The sequence below is a fragment of the Etheostoma cragini genome, chromosome 3 (genome assembly GCF_013103735.1).
Source record: "Etheostoma cragini isolate CJK2018 chromosome 3, CSU_Ecrag_1.0, whole genome shotgun sequence".
Classification (NCBI taxonomy): domain Eukaryota; kingdom Metazoa; phylum Chordata; class Actinopteri; order Perciformes; family Percidae; genus Etheostoma; species Etheostoma cragini.
The window spans coordinates 17,269,815-17,288,995 of NC_048409.1; the positions used below are offsets into that span (position 1 = coordinate 17,269,815).

The window sequence follows — 19,181 nt, forward strand, 5'->3', positions numbered from 1 at the left end:
AATCAGGCACACACACACACACGTCAGTTAAGCTGATCTGACAATATCCTATTTAATGAAGCCGACTGGGAGACAAGCCAACAAGCTCCAGTGGATGTGTGTATGTACTGGTGTGTGTCGTGAACATCATCTCTTAGCTGCAGACAATGAAATGCCAGCTTAATCCCCCCAAAAAAATCCCTTCAGGACCAGCAGAGCATCTCCAACGGAGGTAGAAGAGCAATGCACAGTCGCCAGCCCCCGGCGTTAGAAACAGAGATTAGTTCGTATTAACAGCTGGGCCTGTCTGCCAGTTGATAGGAGAGACGCTGTAGAAAATGTGTCTGTCTTTTGGGGATTGTGCGGGAAATGTATTCATCAAAATAGAAAAATATTCAGCCTGAATTGATGAAGAAGTGCACCCAAAATTGGGTTTTTGTTAATAGTGGGAGGAGGGTGTTAACACAAACATTCACATCAAACTTAACTTGTTAGCATACTAAAACATACTGCAAGTTTTGATTATTAAATTATTATTATTAAATTGAGTTTCAGTAACATCCAAATATTCTACACAAATCTAAAACTCAACTTCCTAGCTGTTAACATGAGGCTGCTACAACACAGCTCACTCACAATTAATTCTCTCCAACTCTGACTAAACTTTACTGAACAGCTATTGACAAAATAGTCATAAACGGAAATGTGCGAAAAGGTCTCTTGTTCCACAAACAATAGCTAGTACTAGTGCTAATGTTACCAGCATAACGTTAATTAATAATTTCACATACCCAAACTAACTTAACTAACCGTTTATAGTGAAATTTCCAACAATTCAAGTGACCTTTATTTTAAAGTCAGGATCGACCAGCCCGTCGACCAAATATTGCCCAACCGTACCTTCACATCGCCACCGACTTGGGCGTCTAAAGTTACGGGAAGTCATTCATTTTCAATGGAAGCCGGCTTCTCTCAGCTGCAAGCAGCTGCAAATCTTTCGGCGTCTGTCAGTGTCATAAATTGGCTTCAAACATAATTATCATCTGCGCATGTGTGAACACTTGCGCAGGATGGATCGTGCAGGCAGGACGGATACCAACACCTACATAGTCATCACTATGGCAACGGTAAATCGTTTTCTGTGGAAGAAATAGGTACATTTAGAAATATTGAAATTTATGAGTTCGACAATTGACTAGTGTGGACTTGTCTGGAAATAAACAGAGGAATGGATTAACACAACGGATGCCTTTCTGTTACATCTACTGCGGTCAGATTCACCGTGTTTCCTCGTAAGGAATCACTGCCCATGGATAGGCACTTATAATGGCATTTTGAACATGTTTAGAGGCTAAAAACACGATTAGAACTTGCCCTGTTTGAGCCTGTTGGGTGCTAACTCGAGCAGAGAGAAAACTTTGTGTAGACATTGTAGACATAGATAGGGTTAGGGTTAGACTCAAAATTTCCTAACAACAGAGCTATGTGGTGCAATCGACTGGAATTATCATTTAAAGCGTGAAACTTTTCAAAAATCACAGTTCTTGCCATGTGTTTTGAACAAATCTGAATCATAACAACTCAACAGATCTAAGCAGCATTTTAACAACCCCATGTATTTGTCTTAGAGTAAAATAAGCATAGTAATATTCCCATAACAAAACCAATATCTAAAGTCTAAGTATCTGTAGCTTATTTCTCTGAACCATGAGCTTAGTTGTTAAAAAACATTAAATAAATGAAAAATAAAAATAGCGTTACCTTAAAGAGCCACATTGTGTGACATGATCTTTCATTGCAATGAAAGTGTCACTCATTTTAATCCCAAATAATTTGTCTTGCTGCTGGAAATACTTAATAATACAACAAATGTGTCAATCCACCACTGAAATAGTCCCCAACAAAAGCACCATTTCTGGTTTAAGTAATATTTTTTCAAAAACTACAGGGCCTACTTTTTGGAATTTGCTAAACCTTTAAAAAATGAAACTATGTATTTGTGACTTGTTTTTAAATAACAAATGTAGCCAGAACTAGGCTTCTAAAAACTAATTCTTCCACTTCGGGGACAAAGCTGGTGGGAGCACAGCAATGACGCATGTCCACTGCTGCCTCCTACTGTGAGGCTCAGTTTTCATTGCTATGCCCCCATTCCTCTCCTAGGGTCTCCATGGCAACAGAGAAATGACCAGGGGAGCCAAAAGATCAACAGGTGGAGAGTACATAACACCAAGCAGAAAATGTCAGCTACTTCCGTGCGCCTTGTTTTTGGTTTTTTTAATTCAGAACGGAAACAGAATAAATGATGTGTCCCACATTAAGCACACAGAGTAAGTCAGTATGACATGTTTTCTATGTTCCTCCTTTGTTCAATCTAGTTTTACACAGAATTATTCTTGTGCTCAATAACTGTCATGCTGTTATCCGACTTCCTGAGATGCAGGTAAAATGAATGGGGATTATATACAGATTTTTAGGTGACAATGGGAACAGGATGTTCTATTTCCAGTGTTTCAGTGACTAATTCCCTTCGGCAGCAGGGCCAGCTCCAGACCCACTTTTAGCCTAATATGAAGAAAAGAGGGATTTTGCTTAGTTCTAGATCTGCCATGTACTTTTTTTAAACAATAAAATGTGACCTGAAAATCGCTCAGTTTTCAAAAGCAACAAAAGCCTCAATATGCAATAAAATTCAGTTTTATTTATTGAGTCAAATCATAACAGAATTGATCTCAGGACACTTTAAAGATAGAGTTGGTCTAAATGAATGTTCCTCAAAGTTTCTTTTTTAATATTGTACCCACTTTGAACTGTTTTTTTAAGCCAAGTACCCCCTGAACAGCGCATAACATTTTTGGTTGAAAAAAGTCTAAATAAAGAGGAACAGTACAGCTCTGGCAGTGATAGATTTATTAAAAAACAGCCTTGTAACTAAAATCATGTAAATGCTAAATTTCAAATGTTTAGAATCCATCTTTTAATTAATGAATTATTATAGCATAATTATTTTAAGAATCATGCATGACATATTTTTAAATGAGCATTTTTATAAAAATGTCACATAACCCCTTCACTTCTCCAAAGGACCCCTAGGGGTACACATACCCCCATTTGAGAAACACTGGTTTAGACCACACTCTATTAACAGAGCCCCAACAATTCCCCCCAAGAGCACGCATTTGGTGCAAGATTGTTGTAGAAAAACTTCCTTTTAACAAGCAGAAGTCTCAGACAGACCTCTCTCGGTGGGCGGCCTTCTGCTTTGACCAGTTGAGGGAAAGAGAGAACAATATGACTTATAATTATAGTAGTGGGTATAATAGAATGACATGATGAAAAGTGCTCATCATAGTAACAATAAAGACAATAGAACTAGGACTAATATTAATAGTAGTAGCAGAGCAGCGTTGGGCGAGACAATAGCAGCAGCTGCACCCAGAATAGGTGCCACCACAATCCCAGGAAACCTGTGAGGAGAGAAAGCACAAGGACTCTGGGGAAGAAGTCCAAAAGCTACACCTCATGTCTTTTATTCAGTTCCAGAAACATTTTTGCTTTCATGCTGGTGCCCGTTTAATTGTGACACTTGTTTTTTTCTTCTTCATACAGTGGATATCTTGTTTTGCAAGGAACCTACTGTGTATGTAGGTCAGAGCGAACAGCGAGCTCATAGCTCACCGCACAGAATGACATCCATCTCTACCAGCTGTGGCCTGAGAGAGAGAATAAATATGTCTATATGCCATTATAGTGTTTTCCTCCTGCAGAATTTTTTTTTTTTATAATATAATTCAGCTCTTGGACACACAAACCACACACAATCCATATCTAAACCTATAACTCTAAATTCACTAATTTAGCTTGTTCCTTAGTAAGTTGGATCACTGTGGGTAACTGTGAACTGATTAACATTTTATGCAGAGAGTAATGATGAAACAGCATGTCATATAGAGAGAGTCATCTTAAAAGCCAGGTCGATGGCTTCCATCCAAATCATTAAGTGTCTTGTGTTGCACAGCAGAGTCTGATTTATTGTCTTAGAGAAGGTAGAGGAATTCAGAAAATACAGCTGCTGACTTATTGGTGTTAATGCTGCAATGTCCGTGATCTATAACGTATGAGTGATACCTATGTCCACTGTCAGACCACAACTGCCTGTAACTGAGAGAAAAATGTAATTCTACTTTTTTTTTTCATACACTAATGGGGGTGTTAAACCATCACCGTGACCGTGACTCTGTGGTTGTCCAGTATGGACGTGTGTTTGTTGCTGTTTGTGCATGGTGGATGAGTTTGAATGAGGGTAGGAAACATGACGGAAAAACCCATCACACACGGCCCACAAGACACAAGTTGTGGTATGTACTGCGTACACTATGTCCTATATTGTTGTATTATATAGATGCTGGATGACATCTATGTTTACGTTAAAAGTTACTGCAGAGATATACAAATGTAAGTTGAACATGAGTCTTTTTGCTATGCCTAAATGAGTGTACACTTTCCTACCTAAGAGGGGCTGTGCTGTGCTAAACTGACTCACCCAGCCGCCTTGTTGTTTCAGTTCCGGAGCCGCGCCTGCTAGCGTCGGACATCACGAGAAACTGCTTGCACGTTCCGAGCTGCTCCAGCGTCTCTTGTTGACTTCTCCGCCAGCCCGCTCCTTGGTGTGATAGTTCAGGTTTTAAAAGGTGTATTTACAAAAAAATGTGACAGGGAAAAACAAAAAAGTTTTTTTCATATTATCATAAAAGGTCTTTCTCTCCAACAGTGTTTCCCCCCCCCCCCCCCCCCCCACCCCCCTTCATGTGTCACATATCAGTATTTACTGTATTGGCTCAAACTACATCTACTGAAAGACCTCAAGTTAGAGAAGGAATAGTCTGAACAAACATGGGATATTCCACTCTGCACCAAAGTGCCTAATATTTTCAAGTGATGCGTGATGTCAACAGCTAAAAATACTGTAGTCTCAACACTGACACAGAGCTGATAATAAAGTCACAGCTAATCAAGAATAACTGCAGTGTTGTGAAGTATCAAGCAGATAGACCAGCTGTCATTGTAATGTGAAAAAGCTGCATAGGAGAGATGTAATACTAACAAACAAACAAAAAACTCTATCTGTCAGTGCATCTGCTGCAAAAGCAGCTTCTGATAAATTCACAAAGAGCCTGAAATCTCCTGATCCATTTTAGTTCCTGTTTGATAGAATAAGAAGACAGAAAACTTTGTCCCAGCCCTTCAGAAGAGACGTCCTCTGCAGCGTTGACTCAACTTGGATAAGTATAAATAGAGCCTTGCATCACCTCCTCTCTTAAATCATTCTCCTCTCACTTAGTATTCTCTTTACTCCTCTCCATACTCTCATTTCTAGCCTCAATCCCCCTCTGTCTCTCTGTCTATTTTGGCATTTGGCAGAGTTGAGAGGTAATTGTCTTTTGAGGAATGATGCTGATCAACCATGGGAGGTTATTTAATGTCATGTGTTTGATGACAGCACAGGGACTCTTGTGGAACCGAGTAAGTGTCCTCCTGCAGTGTGTTGGTTTTTTGAGTGACAGAAAAATTGAAGCTCCAATAAAATATGATTACAAAAACTAAAGATGTGTATGAATAGAAAATTGATAAGATATATTATTTCGATGGGAAATCTGAGCACGAAGGGCAGTTTCAACTCGTTAGCATGCTTTTCCCTGCGTCTTTCCACTGCTGGGCCATTTACATCTATTTATGCATTGAGGCAAGAACGAAATTTATCAAGGTGCTCGTCCACGTTTGGGTAGGCTTCATGGATCCACATTTGAAAGAGGAGTATCTCTTTGAAGCCACTGGGCCAGGAAGTGATGGGGAAGTTTGAGAGAGAGGGAGGCATGGCAGGCGCTTTGATGTGCAAAAATAGATAACATTAAAAGCTCGCTGACAAAAACACACTTTCTTTCTGGCCACGGCGCAAGCATCGTCCTGTGTTGCTGGATGGTAAAACAACTTGGATAAATGTGAAGGTTGCAGATTGAGGAGTCTATATCCCAGAATAATTTGGGATATGATTTGGGAAAATGCAGGCCTACTCTGCATGGGAGAACAATACAATTCTGGGAGTATTGTGTCTTTGCACATATTTTCTGTCCCTCTTGCTGTTCGATAGAGGGCAACTCATCAATAAGACTGATACAGTAATGAGGACAGCTATAGACAGAATATTAAAAAAAAATGTTACTGAAAAATCAGTTTTGGGGATGTAAATTCTCTCTCTCAATGCAGTTAATGTACCCTTGAGCAAGGCTGTTTCATGGTATCCCCGGCAGCTGTAAGGAGTGAATGAGTGTAATCCATTGTTTTCCTGCTGCACTCCCTCAGGCATTGCTGTGAGGAATAAAGTGTTCTTATGAGGCTGCATGAAGGGCTGCACAAACTTTAGGGGAATTTGGCTTGTTGGTCATATTTATGACATACATAGTTAGCAACTAGGTGGTGAACATAGCAGATTGTTTAGCTACAGATGTATCCTTTGGGAGTTGGTAGAGACCAAAAACAGAGCTGAAAGGAAAGTGAATATTATAATTACATTCATTAAGTTACCAAAAGCACACCTCCAAATTAAGATTGTTTTGGTCACTTGGTGGCAAGCTGAAAATACAACATGGACAAATGTTCTCCTTATTAAGTTGTTTTGATCAAAACAGCTTACTTGTTTCACACAGCTAAGAGAAACTGCCATTATTAGTGGATTTGTCATTCCTTTTACAGACAAGTAGTCCAGTTAATTACCTGTTAATGTGAAAAGTTCAGATAAGTCCAGCTTTAAAGCTATAGTGAATAGTTTCTGTCTCCCCCATGAGGAATTCCAAGTAATGACAACAACACTGTCCACATGACACAAGCCTTCCGTGATCGTGCACAGCCCCCAGCCATCCTCCACACAGTTGCTAGTGGCCATGGAGGATTAAGAAAACATGATGCAATCTTCAGGAGAGGTGATTACCTTGACTTGTGTTTCTGTGCACGAAAGTCACCGGATGCCACAATCTTCTGAACATAGTCATACAGAGAAATACAGAGAGAGTTGTGCAAAGCTGATAGTCTTAACCAGCATGGTAGTAACTAATTTGGCAAGGGCTGAAATTTAATGGATGTTCATTAATAAGCAAAAGTTACGCTTTAAATTCTAGATGCCCTCTGTGAGATCACCACCTCTCTGTGCTTTAGCTCTGTCTGAGACTTGGGAATCATCTCACAGATAGCAGGACTGACAGCTGACACTCTTCATCCAAATTTAACTTCACACCCAAAAATGGCTTAAACGTGATGAAATACATTTTTAAGCACTGGGGAAGATTGCAGCCTCTTGGAACCATACACGAGTGAAGATACTGAGTAGAACCTAAGTGTTTGCTAGAGCAGATCATTGCAGGACAGTAATTGTATTGACAGTTAATTATATTAAAGCTAAAGAGCTGGATGTTTTTAGGGGAGCTGCTGCTGGCGCCCTGAAGAAACTGGGCCAAAACATTTGAGTACATGTGGATTGTTTCTCTTTTCATTTTGTCTTTGTTCATTTTAAAATATTCTTATGTTAAAAATTTGACTGGCAAAAAATTTCAAAATTATATTTCCATTACCAATTTCCCAAAGGGACCATTAAAGTTTCTACTGATCTTATTTGTTACACACTGCATGTAAAAACATTTTTACGTTTCCTTTCCTCAGATTTGTTCTTGATTACAATATTTCTGGCTTTCTTGAAGTGGTTGGAACTTAAAAAAAATAAAAATGGAACAGCCTAGTTTACACCTCAGTCCCGACATCCCTCGACAGCTGTCACACTCTTCTTAGTTGATGATTTGATTTATGTCTGTCTGCTTTGCACTAAAGCCAAATGCCATTTTACGTTTTTGTGTTTCTTAAACTAACGCGCAGCCTCTTAAATAGGTCACTGGTCTGTTAAGTTGATATATTTTAATAGCTGGAGTCCCAAGACAAAAAAACTAATTATTCATTTTCCCACTCTGGAAAGATCCGATTGTTTATGTCCTATTTCTTTGTTCAAACATAATGTCTCAGTTTCAATAACTGTGACAGAAAAATGCTTTAAAAACCCTGGACATTGTAAAGGGAAGTAAAAGTCCCCAAAAAGCAGCTCAGTGACAAAAGTTTTCTGACATGAGTGCCTCCTACAAATCACTTGCTCCTCCATTCATGACCGTGATAGAAATGGGAAAAGCCTCCGGGTGAGTAACCAAAACGGTGTCTTTAGGTTTTGTCTGCGCTGACAGCACAAGTGATGAGTCTGGATCATGAGGGGTTTCATGCTAGGTGGTTTTGTGACTGACGGGTGTAATAAATCATAACAATAATGTCTGCCTGGGATACTGACAGGATATTGCTTCAATGCTAAGCCAGAAGTCTTTGACTCTAACTGGGTCGATGCAGTTGACAGCTTAAGACAAAATTTGACCAAAGCTCAAACAACACAAAATGGGGCATGACTTCAGGTTATTTCTAAAGAAGTCAAACAATGTCAACCATCCACTTTTCCTGTTCAGGTGAACTATTTCAGCAAAATCCCAGCAAAAAGATCCATTCTGGACAGGTCATCAGTCTGTCACAGGGGTAATATAGACAGACAAACTACGACAACTCACATTCAGACCTAAAGACAATATAGGCATATACTTATATTTAATTTTGTCGTATCATTGTAAACTTCAGTTTGTAAAATTTCAGAATTTACATTTCACACTGAAACTGTCACAGTTGGTCTCTCTGCACCTCCTCCAGCTAAATTTCTAATACTCAAGGCCCCTTCACGGCCATTTTCCATTCATCCAACAGATGCCCTCGGACCTTTGCTCCTTTTCCCATCACCTCACTACGCCCCCCCTCTGCCCACCTATTCCCACATTTCCTATCAGGCTAGCAAAATATTCAATTAGCCCTTTGGAATTGATTGCCTATTTGAACTTCCTGGTTTGGACCCTTGCTTACATAATTACTTCGTAAGCTTACGCACCTCCAGTTTTACAAAAGAATCACTGAAGCTTCTTCTATTAGGCTCGTTGGAGATGAGCTGAGCTTCGCCTGTAAAGTGGACGGGAGCAAGCGGCAGCAGCTTTGGGCGGTGACAAGTCTGAACAGGAAGTCACAGAAACACTCCCATCCTGTGAGGTCCGATTCTGATTTATTCAAATGTTATCAGACCCATACATCAGCTTGTTTGCAGTCTCCAATTGTTTTGATTGTGACGTGCTAGGCTGTTTAAATGCTCTCCATGCAATCTGTTGCCGATGTTAACGTACAACAGACTGTAGAGGATCTGTAATCTTCTCCCTGACATCTAAACTTCACCATCAGCCACACTACATGTGTTCTGTTAACAGAATAATCCTTCAAATCAGACAAACATCAATCAAAATCTCTCTAATTAAAAACGATATAAAGTTTACATAAAACGTCATCATGTTTAGTCTATTCTGAACCAATCAGCTGTTAGATTAGCTGAGAACCAGGAATTGTCCATCATGCCCTGGGTCTTGCAGATGGTGGTGAAGTTGTACAATACAGCCATGATACATTTTACTTTGTACGTACTGCATTTTTTTTAACCTTTTTATTATTTTCTACACATATTTTTTCTGTATATGCACCTCTGGTATTGACTTTTTGTATAGTTGCATACTAGCAAAGTACCCATGTTCTTTAATAATAACGATAATAATTATATAAATATACTGTATACTGTATATTGTGAATGGTGAGGTTATCGTTGCCCACTTGTGCCTGACAGTAAGTTGGGATCAAGCCGGTTGCTGGTGATGTATTCTGCACAGGCATGGCTCCTTCCAAAGTTGCTTGCCAGTTACCAGTTGTGACAGAAATATATGCTTGATAAACTTTTTGGGCAGGAGAAAAAAAGCCACAACGTCTCCTTAACTAATGGTTGTTGTGGCAAAAGTATCAACAAATAAACAGTGTTGAACATACATTCACTCTCGCTATTTTCACCTACTTGCCCCTACAGTAATTGTTGATTGGTACAGCACTAAGCACGTAGCTTATTGTTGAGAACACTTTGAGTTGTGACCCTTTGTATTTTCTGGTATTTTATGGGCTGAAATATGTGCCAACAGAAACTCTAGTCTTTATAAACATATTTAATATAATATAATATAACATAATATAACATAGTATAAATACAGTATAATAACATTGTATTATAGTATTTCAGCCCATAGTATTAGCCGGTAGTGAGTAACATAAATATACTGTGTCATAATGAGGCCAATGTTCTCTCTTTTTTGTCTAGATAGATGTTCTGCAAATCCAGTTCTTTTCTCATGTCAGAGTTTTGTCTTTTGTTCCTTTTGTAATGGATGCTAGCACTCACAGCCTGCCTTTCATGTCATTGTTTTGATTTGAATTTACATGGATTACATGTACAAAGGAGTGACTTTTTGTAAGAAGGCAACACACCTATATAGCAGCCATTTAAAAAAATTGTTGGTGAACTCTATTTCACTTTTCAGACATATAGCATACTGTACATGTACAGTACAGTGCATTTAAAAAAAACTGTGCTTGTTTAAAAAGAATCAGGAGGCTCCTTAAGAAGGAGGAGACATTAAATGTCACACATCCTTTGAGTTGAAATGAAATGAGGCCTTGTAGTACATTGAAGACAACACCGTCCTATCAATTAAATTATTAATACCAAAATCTATCATGCAAAATGCATCTATATATACACTATTTCAGCACCATCAATGTATTAGTTCATTTTTTCCCATGCTTTAAAACTATGCAGGGGTGTAAAACCAGCCATCAACCAGATCCTGAAATATTCACAGTGGCTGCAACTCATCAAGTCTTTCGATTTTATTTGACATTTACTTTGCCGGTATTCCATCAGCCTTTTAGAATACAAAAAGGACCAGAGATTAGACTCACTTGCAAAATTGTTGATATTCTTGCAACCATGGCATGTAAACAAAAACTGTCACTCCTTGTCAAGGATAAACATGTTTGATGTGAGAACTGAGCTTGTTTCTTTGACAATCTTATGGTCACTGTTATGAGACATTTTGACTGTCTACAAGAGCGAATCCAGACGTAAAAAAAGGAAAGAACAAAAGTTAGATTTAAGTGATTATTTATTTAATTTCTAAATAGAAAAACAGTTGAATCAGAGAATACCCCCTTCCCCCAAGGGAACACATGTATATACAATACAGGGAAAAAAGAATTATGGCTAAACTTCACACGAAGAATTAGTTACATTTGTAAAAACTTAACACCAGTGGTGTAATGCAACTTAGTACATTTACTGAAATATTGTACTTAAATCCAAATGTTTAACTTTAAGTACATTTTCCTGATGATACTTAGAGACTTCTACATAAGTAACATTTTCAATGCAGGACTTTTACTGTAACAACTGTGAGTATTTTTACATTGTGGTATTGATACTTTTACTGAAGTAAAGGATCTCCAATGCATACTTATTCCACTGCTGCTTACTACTAGGCTGTGTTTTGGTGCTTAGGCTTGCATTCTTATGGATGGGAGGAATTCTTATCACATGACAATGCTTGACAGTCAACTGCAATGAGTGCCTTCTTTTAGAGGCCAACACGTAGAATGATGTGCATTTTACAGCTTCTTGATCATGCAAATGGTTGATTTTTCAAACAAGTTTTTATTCACTTAGTGTTTTTTTGGCCTAACTTGCCGAGAAGCATTCATTGACAGTTGGAATTTTGAGAATCCAAAGAACAATTCAGCTTTTTCAGCTTCTTTCTAGGGTGTGTTTTTTCTTTCGCAATTTTTTAAACAAAACATGCTTTTTCAAACCCGGGTTTTTGGGGTTAGGAGGGTTAAAGAACATTTAGAACAGAAAAAAATGTTTAATTGATTAATCATGAGTTAACTATGGGCAATCGTGTGAATATATTGATTGACAGAGTAAAAATAAATTTCTGAATCCAAATCTCAGATTTTAATTGTGGACTTGCCTATGACTGAGGGAACCCCTGGTTTAGAGAATTAGAAGTAGTTAAAAGTGAGAAATTCATTGAGAATTGTTTTGAACCAAAAGAAATGGTTGTATTGTTTGGGTGAATACGCCATGTCGATTTTTGACATGTAATTCTAATTTAGCTGAGGCCTCTTCTGGCCTGGTTGCACCTGACGTTTTCACAGAGCCTTGTATTTGTATTGTTAGATGAAAACCTCCTCCTTGGTTGCTGCAGACTTTTTGGTATCCAGTACTGTAAGTATCTTCATGAATAACCCTCTGAACCAGTTCTCTGCTTTGTTGATTCCTTACTCTTTGTTTTTTAGTTTTGTTTCATGCTTCATTCGTGGGGCACTTCTCCCGCTCGGCTGAAGTTAAATCCCTGAGTCAATCTATTAAATCAGGGATGTACTAGAGGAAAGTGCAATGTTTTCCAGGGACTCATAGGCCAACTGTCTAGACCCAAACATACAAACTTCAAAGAGTTGTGTACTGTACTTCCACATATTCTTGTGGCTATATGAAAGCTGATATTTCCACAGTAGTACTTTTTTTTTCACCTGATAAGTTCAGTTAATTATGTACCGTCCGGCGGAAAATTCCATGCCTTTTTGAATATATCGACTTCATTTCGGAATCTTGTTTTGGTTCTTTATAAAGTCAGATCACACCACAGGGCTCAAACCTCCTGAGAGCAGACTGGAGAGAATACTGTGGGGGGAAAGAGTACTCTATGGAGGGGTTATTTTCAAGTATTATTTTGTCACTATCATGAATTAAATATTTAGTTTTAGCTGGATTGCGGGTGCTCATTATGCACTGCACATCCAAGATAAAAATGACTGCTGGCTATATGCTGTGTGATTGATTATATAATTACACAGTATTTGTTCCATGGCTGTTAAAGTCACATAGCTCTGGTTGTAATTCCCTAACAGTGGTGATGCAGTTTGTTTTACAGCTGTCAATCTGTGGAAAATTATGTTGTTATAGCAGTGTGTGTTGGAAGGTACATGGCCTGTGTGTTGCAGGGTTGTACTTTCTCTGCCTCCGTATATTTTCTTCGTATTTGTACTGCTCCTCTGATGTTACGCAATGCAGAGAGATGCTCCAGTTTCTCTCTGTAGCCTTGAAGTCAGCAAACAGTGAATACTTGACAAATACATGCTCAGTGTTAAAAAGAAGATGGATCTAGAACAAACACATCCATTTTTAACTATATCTCATTAGTTAAACATTAAATATAAGACCCTTCACATGAGTTACTGCAATCGTCAGACTTCATGTATCATAACCTTAAACACTGGAAACCTATTTTATATTGAGTAGCATTCTATATAATACACAAAAAATTCAACTTAAGTGAATGTATTGCTTCACTGATGTTTTTTAGCATAAGCAATCCAATTTATTAATTGAGAATAGCAATCAAAATGGCACATGGGAAGTATTCAGGTACACACTTAAGACAAAGTGTAACGTGTTACAAACCACATCAGTTATTGTTTGGATAGAAGAAGAGATTTGGATTTTTGGTGGTTGATGGTTGTGATGCAGTTCTTCTGCCAGTTGACATTGGTCAAACTTTTCCCCATCATGATTTTGGGTCACCTTAATAACGAGAGAGCTGTTTACGAGAATGACAGGCAATCTACTCTCATCAATGTCAAGAGATGTGCTCATTAAGTGTATAAAGTATGTCATATAGAAGGTTGGAGAAAGAAGAAGTCTGGCATGGGTTGTTTGGGGATACCTCCTATTAGCAACAGCTCAAGCAGTGCCCAATAAAGCCCAGCTTAAACAGCCTGAAACATTCTCACTCAGTTTTGTTGTTGTTGAAGGGAAGTTAGAAAATCTATTCAAATACTCCAAACTGCAGTTTGAAATGCTTTCTTAAAGTAAAATAATGCCTTCCACTCAACCTGACTGCCACACTTCCCTTTGAAAACTGGACTCTCTGTTGGGAGATAATAATTGGTAAGTGTTTGCTTATTTCCAGGCTTCAGCCTCCCCATATTACAGCAAATGCACTTGTCCCGATACGACTTTATTGAGAACCAATTTGCGTCTCTTCATCTCTGGAGGGACTTTTAACGAGACAAATTTATTCTGTTTTTGCTCCTGCGGAAATATTTTCCTTTTTTGCGAGCGCTTGTTTTCATGAGTGATTAAGCTAATGCTATCTGTATCCATTCTCCCTCCACAGTGGGGGGTGTTGTCACTCTGACAGAGGGAGGAAATATTGTAATAAAGAGCTCAGATGAGGAAGTAAGTGGATTATAAGATGGATCGTCTGTCTGTAGCATGATGGGACTCAAATATAGATATGCAAATATAAATGCTGTGTTTGTGCGTGCAGGGAACATGTGCGGAGGGGGCACACACATGCACACACACACACACACACACACACACACACACACACACACACACACACACACACACACACACACACACACTCTCTATAGTGCTGTGTAATAACTGTGCTCACGTTTCCTAGCTACTGTAGCCATGGCAACACATCTTGATAGTTACAATATATAGAGGCTGTGGAACAATGCCATACAACCTGCTGAGTGACCATATCAGCTTCTCACCTTTTCCTGTGAGTGTGTGTGTTCATGCACTTGTGCAGATGTTTGTCTTCCTCTGTTATGCTACCTTGTATGTAATACATTCATTTGTACAGTCTAGTACTAAGTGTGACACTTTTTTCTGTATTTTTTCACGTGCATGTTTCATTTGTATTTTTGTCTGCTGTGTGAGTTATCACTGCCCTTCAGACTAATTTCACATGTGCGATTAGCTGAATGATCTGGCCATTAAAGTGAACCCCTGCAGTATTATGACCTAACGCTCCAGTGAGTCGCCCATAAACAGTAAGTAGCTGATAAACTGCTGGTGAAATGAAGCGTTCAGTTAACTGCTGTTATGATACAGCTGACAGCTCAAGCTTTGTGGAACTAGCTGTTGATCTGCCTTTTCAGAACAAACCCTCTTTAGTTAAAGAAAGTTCTAAAACTTAAATTCCTTAAAGCAATGATTGAAACAAAAAGGAGACCCAAACAGTGTACCTATGTGTGTACCCACATAATATGTTAAAAGCACGGCCATTTATATGCAGCTATAATGGCCTCCACTCCTTGAGGAAAGCTTTTAACAGGATCTGGCAGGCTGGCTGCAAAAAATCCACACTCCTCCTCAAGCCACATACTGAATTTTGCAAACTGGCCAAAAGTTTTAAACCTCTGAAAATTATTTTTATGGCCACTTGGGGGCAACAGAAACAAGTGTGAACACATCCCTGTAATTTAGTCACAGCTGAAATAGGAAATGTATTAGGAAACAATTACATCCAGCAGTTAAAACGGAAAATGATCATTGATTTAGAGTTGTGCTTCTGGCCATCCGGGGAATGTAAGTCCAATGTTCACTCTCCTTTTAGCTCTGTTTTTGGTCCCAACCAACTCCTGATTGAAATATCTGGCTCTTTAACTGCCAAATGTTCCAATGTGTTCAGCCGCTCTTCCCTTACTGTGTCTTTCTGCTGATTGGTGCTGGGGAGGTAGTGTACAGTAAACACAATATTGATTATAGCCCCTTTACGGTCTCTTCCTTCTTCGACTGAGGGTTGAATGTGCACACAACGCACATCTTTGCTATTCAGACACAAGAGCACTAGTGACATTAATATTGGGTGATAAGGTATTTTTCTCAATCACTATCCCAAAGGTTTTGGATGGAGTTTAGGTCATGTGTTTTTGCACATGTGCAGCATTTGCAGTAGCTTTTTCCTGGGCTGATGAACAAGGAAACCCCTATAACTCCAGCTAATAGCTCTGCTTGAAAGATTACATACTGCTCTGGAATGGTCAGACTGTAAACAAGTCTGTTTTTTTGAGTTGGTGAGCAACAGTAGTTTTTAAAATTGTTATAGGCTGCTTAAAAAGAAATTCTCTTTCAACTCTCTGAGGTCAGAGGGCAGCGTCAGATCTGCTGAGCTGGTTGGGATTTACTGTAATGACTTGCTTAAGGACACTTCTGCCACTCTTATCTGAGGTTCGTCTCATTAATTACTAACTCTGTAGTCCAACAGACTGCCCTTTAAGGCTTTAAACACTTAGGAATGCCAATGGCAAACATAACAGATTTAACTGATTATCTAATAATATAAAATGCTAGTGTCGCTTAATTTTACAGGTCCACGATTTCCCAATATTTTTTTCATAGGCTTTCAGTAAAGAAATGGGTAATAGAAGTTTTTTTGACAGCAAAGCTTACTTTAAACTCCAGGCTGTTTTTTCTATATATGTTGATTTGTGTGCCTCCTTGAGCATGTTTACTCTAAATTATGCTATCTATTAATTTTAAGTGTATCAATCAAACACTGTTTCCATTTCCCCTATAATTAAAACCAAATTGTAATTTTTTTCTAGAACGTTTCTGGGGAAATTGCAGACTTGCATAATAAAGTGTTACCAGAATGTGAATTGTTGATAGATTTTCTTTATTTGATTAGCACAATGCACATTAAAGTTCATATGACGTGAACATTTCACTTTATAAGGTTTGTAACATTAATATGAGTTCCCCCAGGCTGCCTATGGTCCCCCAGTGGCTAGAAATGGTAATGTAGGTGTAAACCGAGCCCTGGGTATCCTGCTCTGCCTTTGAGAAAATGAAAGCTCAGATTGGCCAATCTGGAATCTTGCTCCTTATGAGTTCATAAGGGGTAAGGTTACCTCCACTTTCTCTGCTTTGCCCGCCCAGAGAATTTGGCCCAGCCATGAGAAAGAGAGAGACATCTTGGCTTTCAAACGAGCAAAGTAGCAGTTGGTCAAGGCCACACCCCCACCTCCACCTTGCCCCCCCCCCACCTCTTCTCCTCAAAAGCTACAGACTCAGTATTGGCACATCCCAAGGAAAGTTCATTGTGGAACTGGCTCTAGTGGCTGTAATTCTGCACTAAGGCTGTAGTCTGGGAAAGAGACTTCAGATATGGTATTAGAGGACCACTAAGGTCTGTATAAAAGCATCCAAAGAGCACCATGTCATGGGACCTTTAATCAACATTTTGTAAATATTAGCCAGTGTAGTTTTCATACATATTGTTTTACATGCCATGTGAATGCACAAAAGGAGCAGAACTTTACATTTTGAAAGTCTTAGCCTGTTTTCTTGTTTTCCTCACAAATGCAGCTACATCTTTGTTAATTATCAGAGGACGTTGGGTGCACACTGCATATAGCCTTCTGAAAAAGCATTGCTCAGTTTGTTTGGTTGATCTCGCACAGCATTCTCAGCATTTTAGGTGAAGCTTTATTTGACAAAACACTTTCAGCTGTTATTATAAAAAAGGGCATTTCACACTCTGACCGTCGTGCTTTCTCACCAGGCTTAGTTAGCCTTGTGGGTCTAACTGCGTTGTTGATGTGTTACCAGTGTGGAGACTGAGATGTAATCTAGTGGTCATGTGTTTTCTCTTCTAAATTAAATCAGCCATTTGGAGAGTTTCAGGTTCGTCTGTTACACTCATAAATCCCATCCTCTTAAAACCCAATGGGAAGAGATACATCCAGTCTTTGTGCTGAGCTAAGATAACTTTATCTCCTGGCTCAAGCTTCATATTTAACAAACAGATAAGCACTTTTTTTTTTTTTATCCGTGTGAAAACTGAAATGTAAAAGCAACAAGTTGTGGTTTTAGTATATTATAAAGGCCTATCTAGGGACACGCATGCAGATTGTCACAGGCTATAAATGCTGTTGTGTGTGGCATAGATCTATGCTACATACTTTTCTCCATACAAATTAACATGAAACGAAATGAAAATGAGCTATTCCTTGTTACATTATTTGTCACAAATATCTTTGCCATTGTCTGCGGGATTTATGTCTCTGTAAGAAGATGGGTGTTTGACTCTAAAATTGAACTTGTTCCTAGGGCAGTTTCACATTTTTTATGATTTTTGCCTAAAGTGACAGTATGTTGACATACAATGCCAAGATGCAGCAACAGTCAAAAATGTTAATTAGATGTTAAGATAGGAACATTGCTATTTACATCCAAGATCCTTTCACTTGTCAAGTCGTCGGTGACATTCATCTGGTAAATAACTGCCAACACAGATTGTTGCGTAATAAAAAAACAATCCACTTCCTGACAGGACTCAGTGAAAGTGTGTGTGTGTGTGTGTCCACCAGGTTAAATTGATGATGCAAATAGCTTAAGTAGCATTGCTGTTTCCGTCCGTCCGGATGTATTGATCCTCCTTTCTCAGGGTGGCCATCCCAAATTAGCAAATAGATCACATCAACTTGTGATGCAAATCATTTTGCCCAGGAGTATATCTTTTTTCCATGTGTTGATCCATATGGGAATAAAAATGAGGAACTAATGTGAGTTATTATCAGCTGCTTAGGAGAAATTGATTCACATGGTTTGTCAGGGCCCGGGGCGCTTGCACAAGCATCGAGCAACATAACAAGTAATACTATGCAGGAAGAATGGCCCAGGTATGTGAATTATAATGGCATAGAGGCCCATAGACAAGGTCATGTACACTGAAGTACAGTGGCAGCACCACGTTATAAGTCTAAGATGAATTGAAAGGCTAGATGAATATCAGTTTACCTGGCTGATTGTGCTGTTGTGAGGTTACCAGGATCAACATAATTTACCAATAGAAGTGAGAAGTGTAAGAGATCAGAACTTAAGAGAAAAGGGAAAATGGCAATCTATCACATTTTGTGTATTTATGTAACAGGTTGTGTTCCTTCCTCCTTTGTTTAAGCACGTTTGTGTAGTTGCGGTCAAAGAGAAATCAAGAGTGACATGAAAAAGGTCATTACTTGACCCTAATGCTTTGTTTAACCCAGACAAGCCAACAATGTTGTTCTCTACTGGGTGATGAACTCGATCCCTGGTGCAGTTTGAGTAGTGACAAGAGTAGAAGACCAGGTAAGGACCGGAGAGTGGCCTGCTGGAACAGTAAGGACAGCTGTGTTTCAGAGCAGAGAGAAAGTTTGACAGAAGCATTGCGGGGAAAGAACCTGAGAGATTAGCGCTAATGAGCTGTGACTAAGTTGTGGAGAGAGCAGACTGTTAATGACGCTCTGTTGTTCTGCCTCTCACTGTTTCTCTCAGACACGCAATGTACATTCACATGCAGATCTGTGTGCACTGGGGT

The 19,181-nt window shown here is 39.0% G+C and overlaps 1 protein-coding gene across 1 annotated transcript in view; it reads left to right on the forward strand.

The window, feature by feature from the left end:
- The window catches only part of dner (delta/notch-like EGF repeat containing), a 52,269-nt gene that overhangs the window by 10,010 nt on the left and 23,078 nt on the right, over positions 1-19,181 (forward strand). The window lies entirely within an intron of this gene.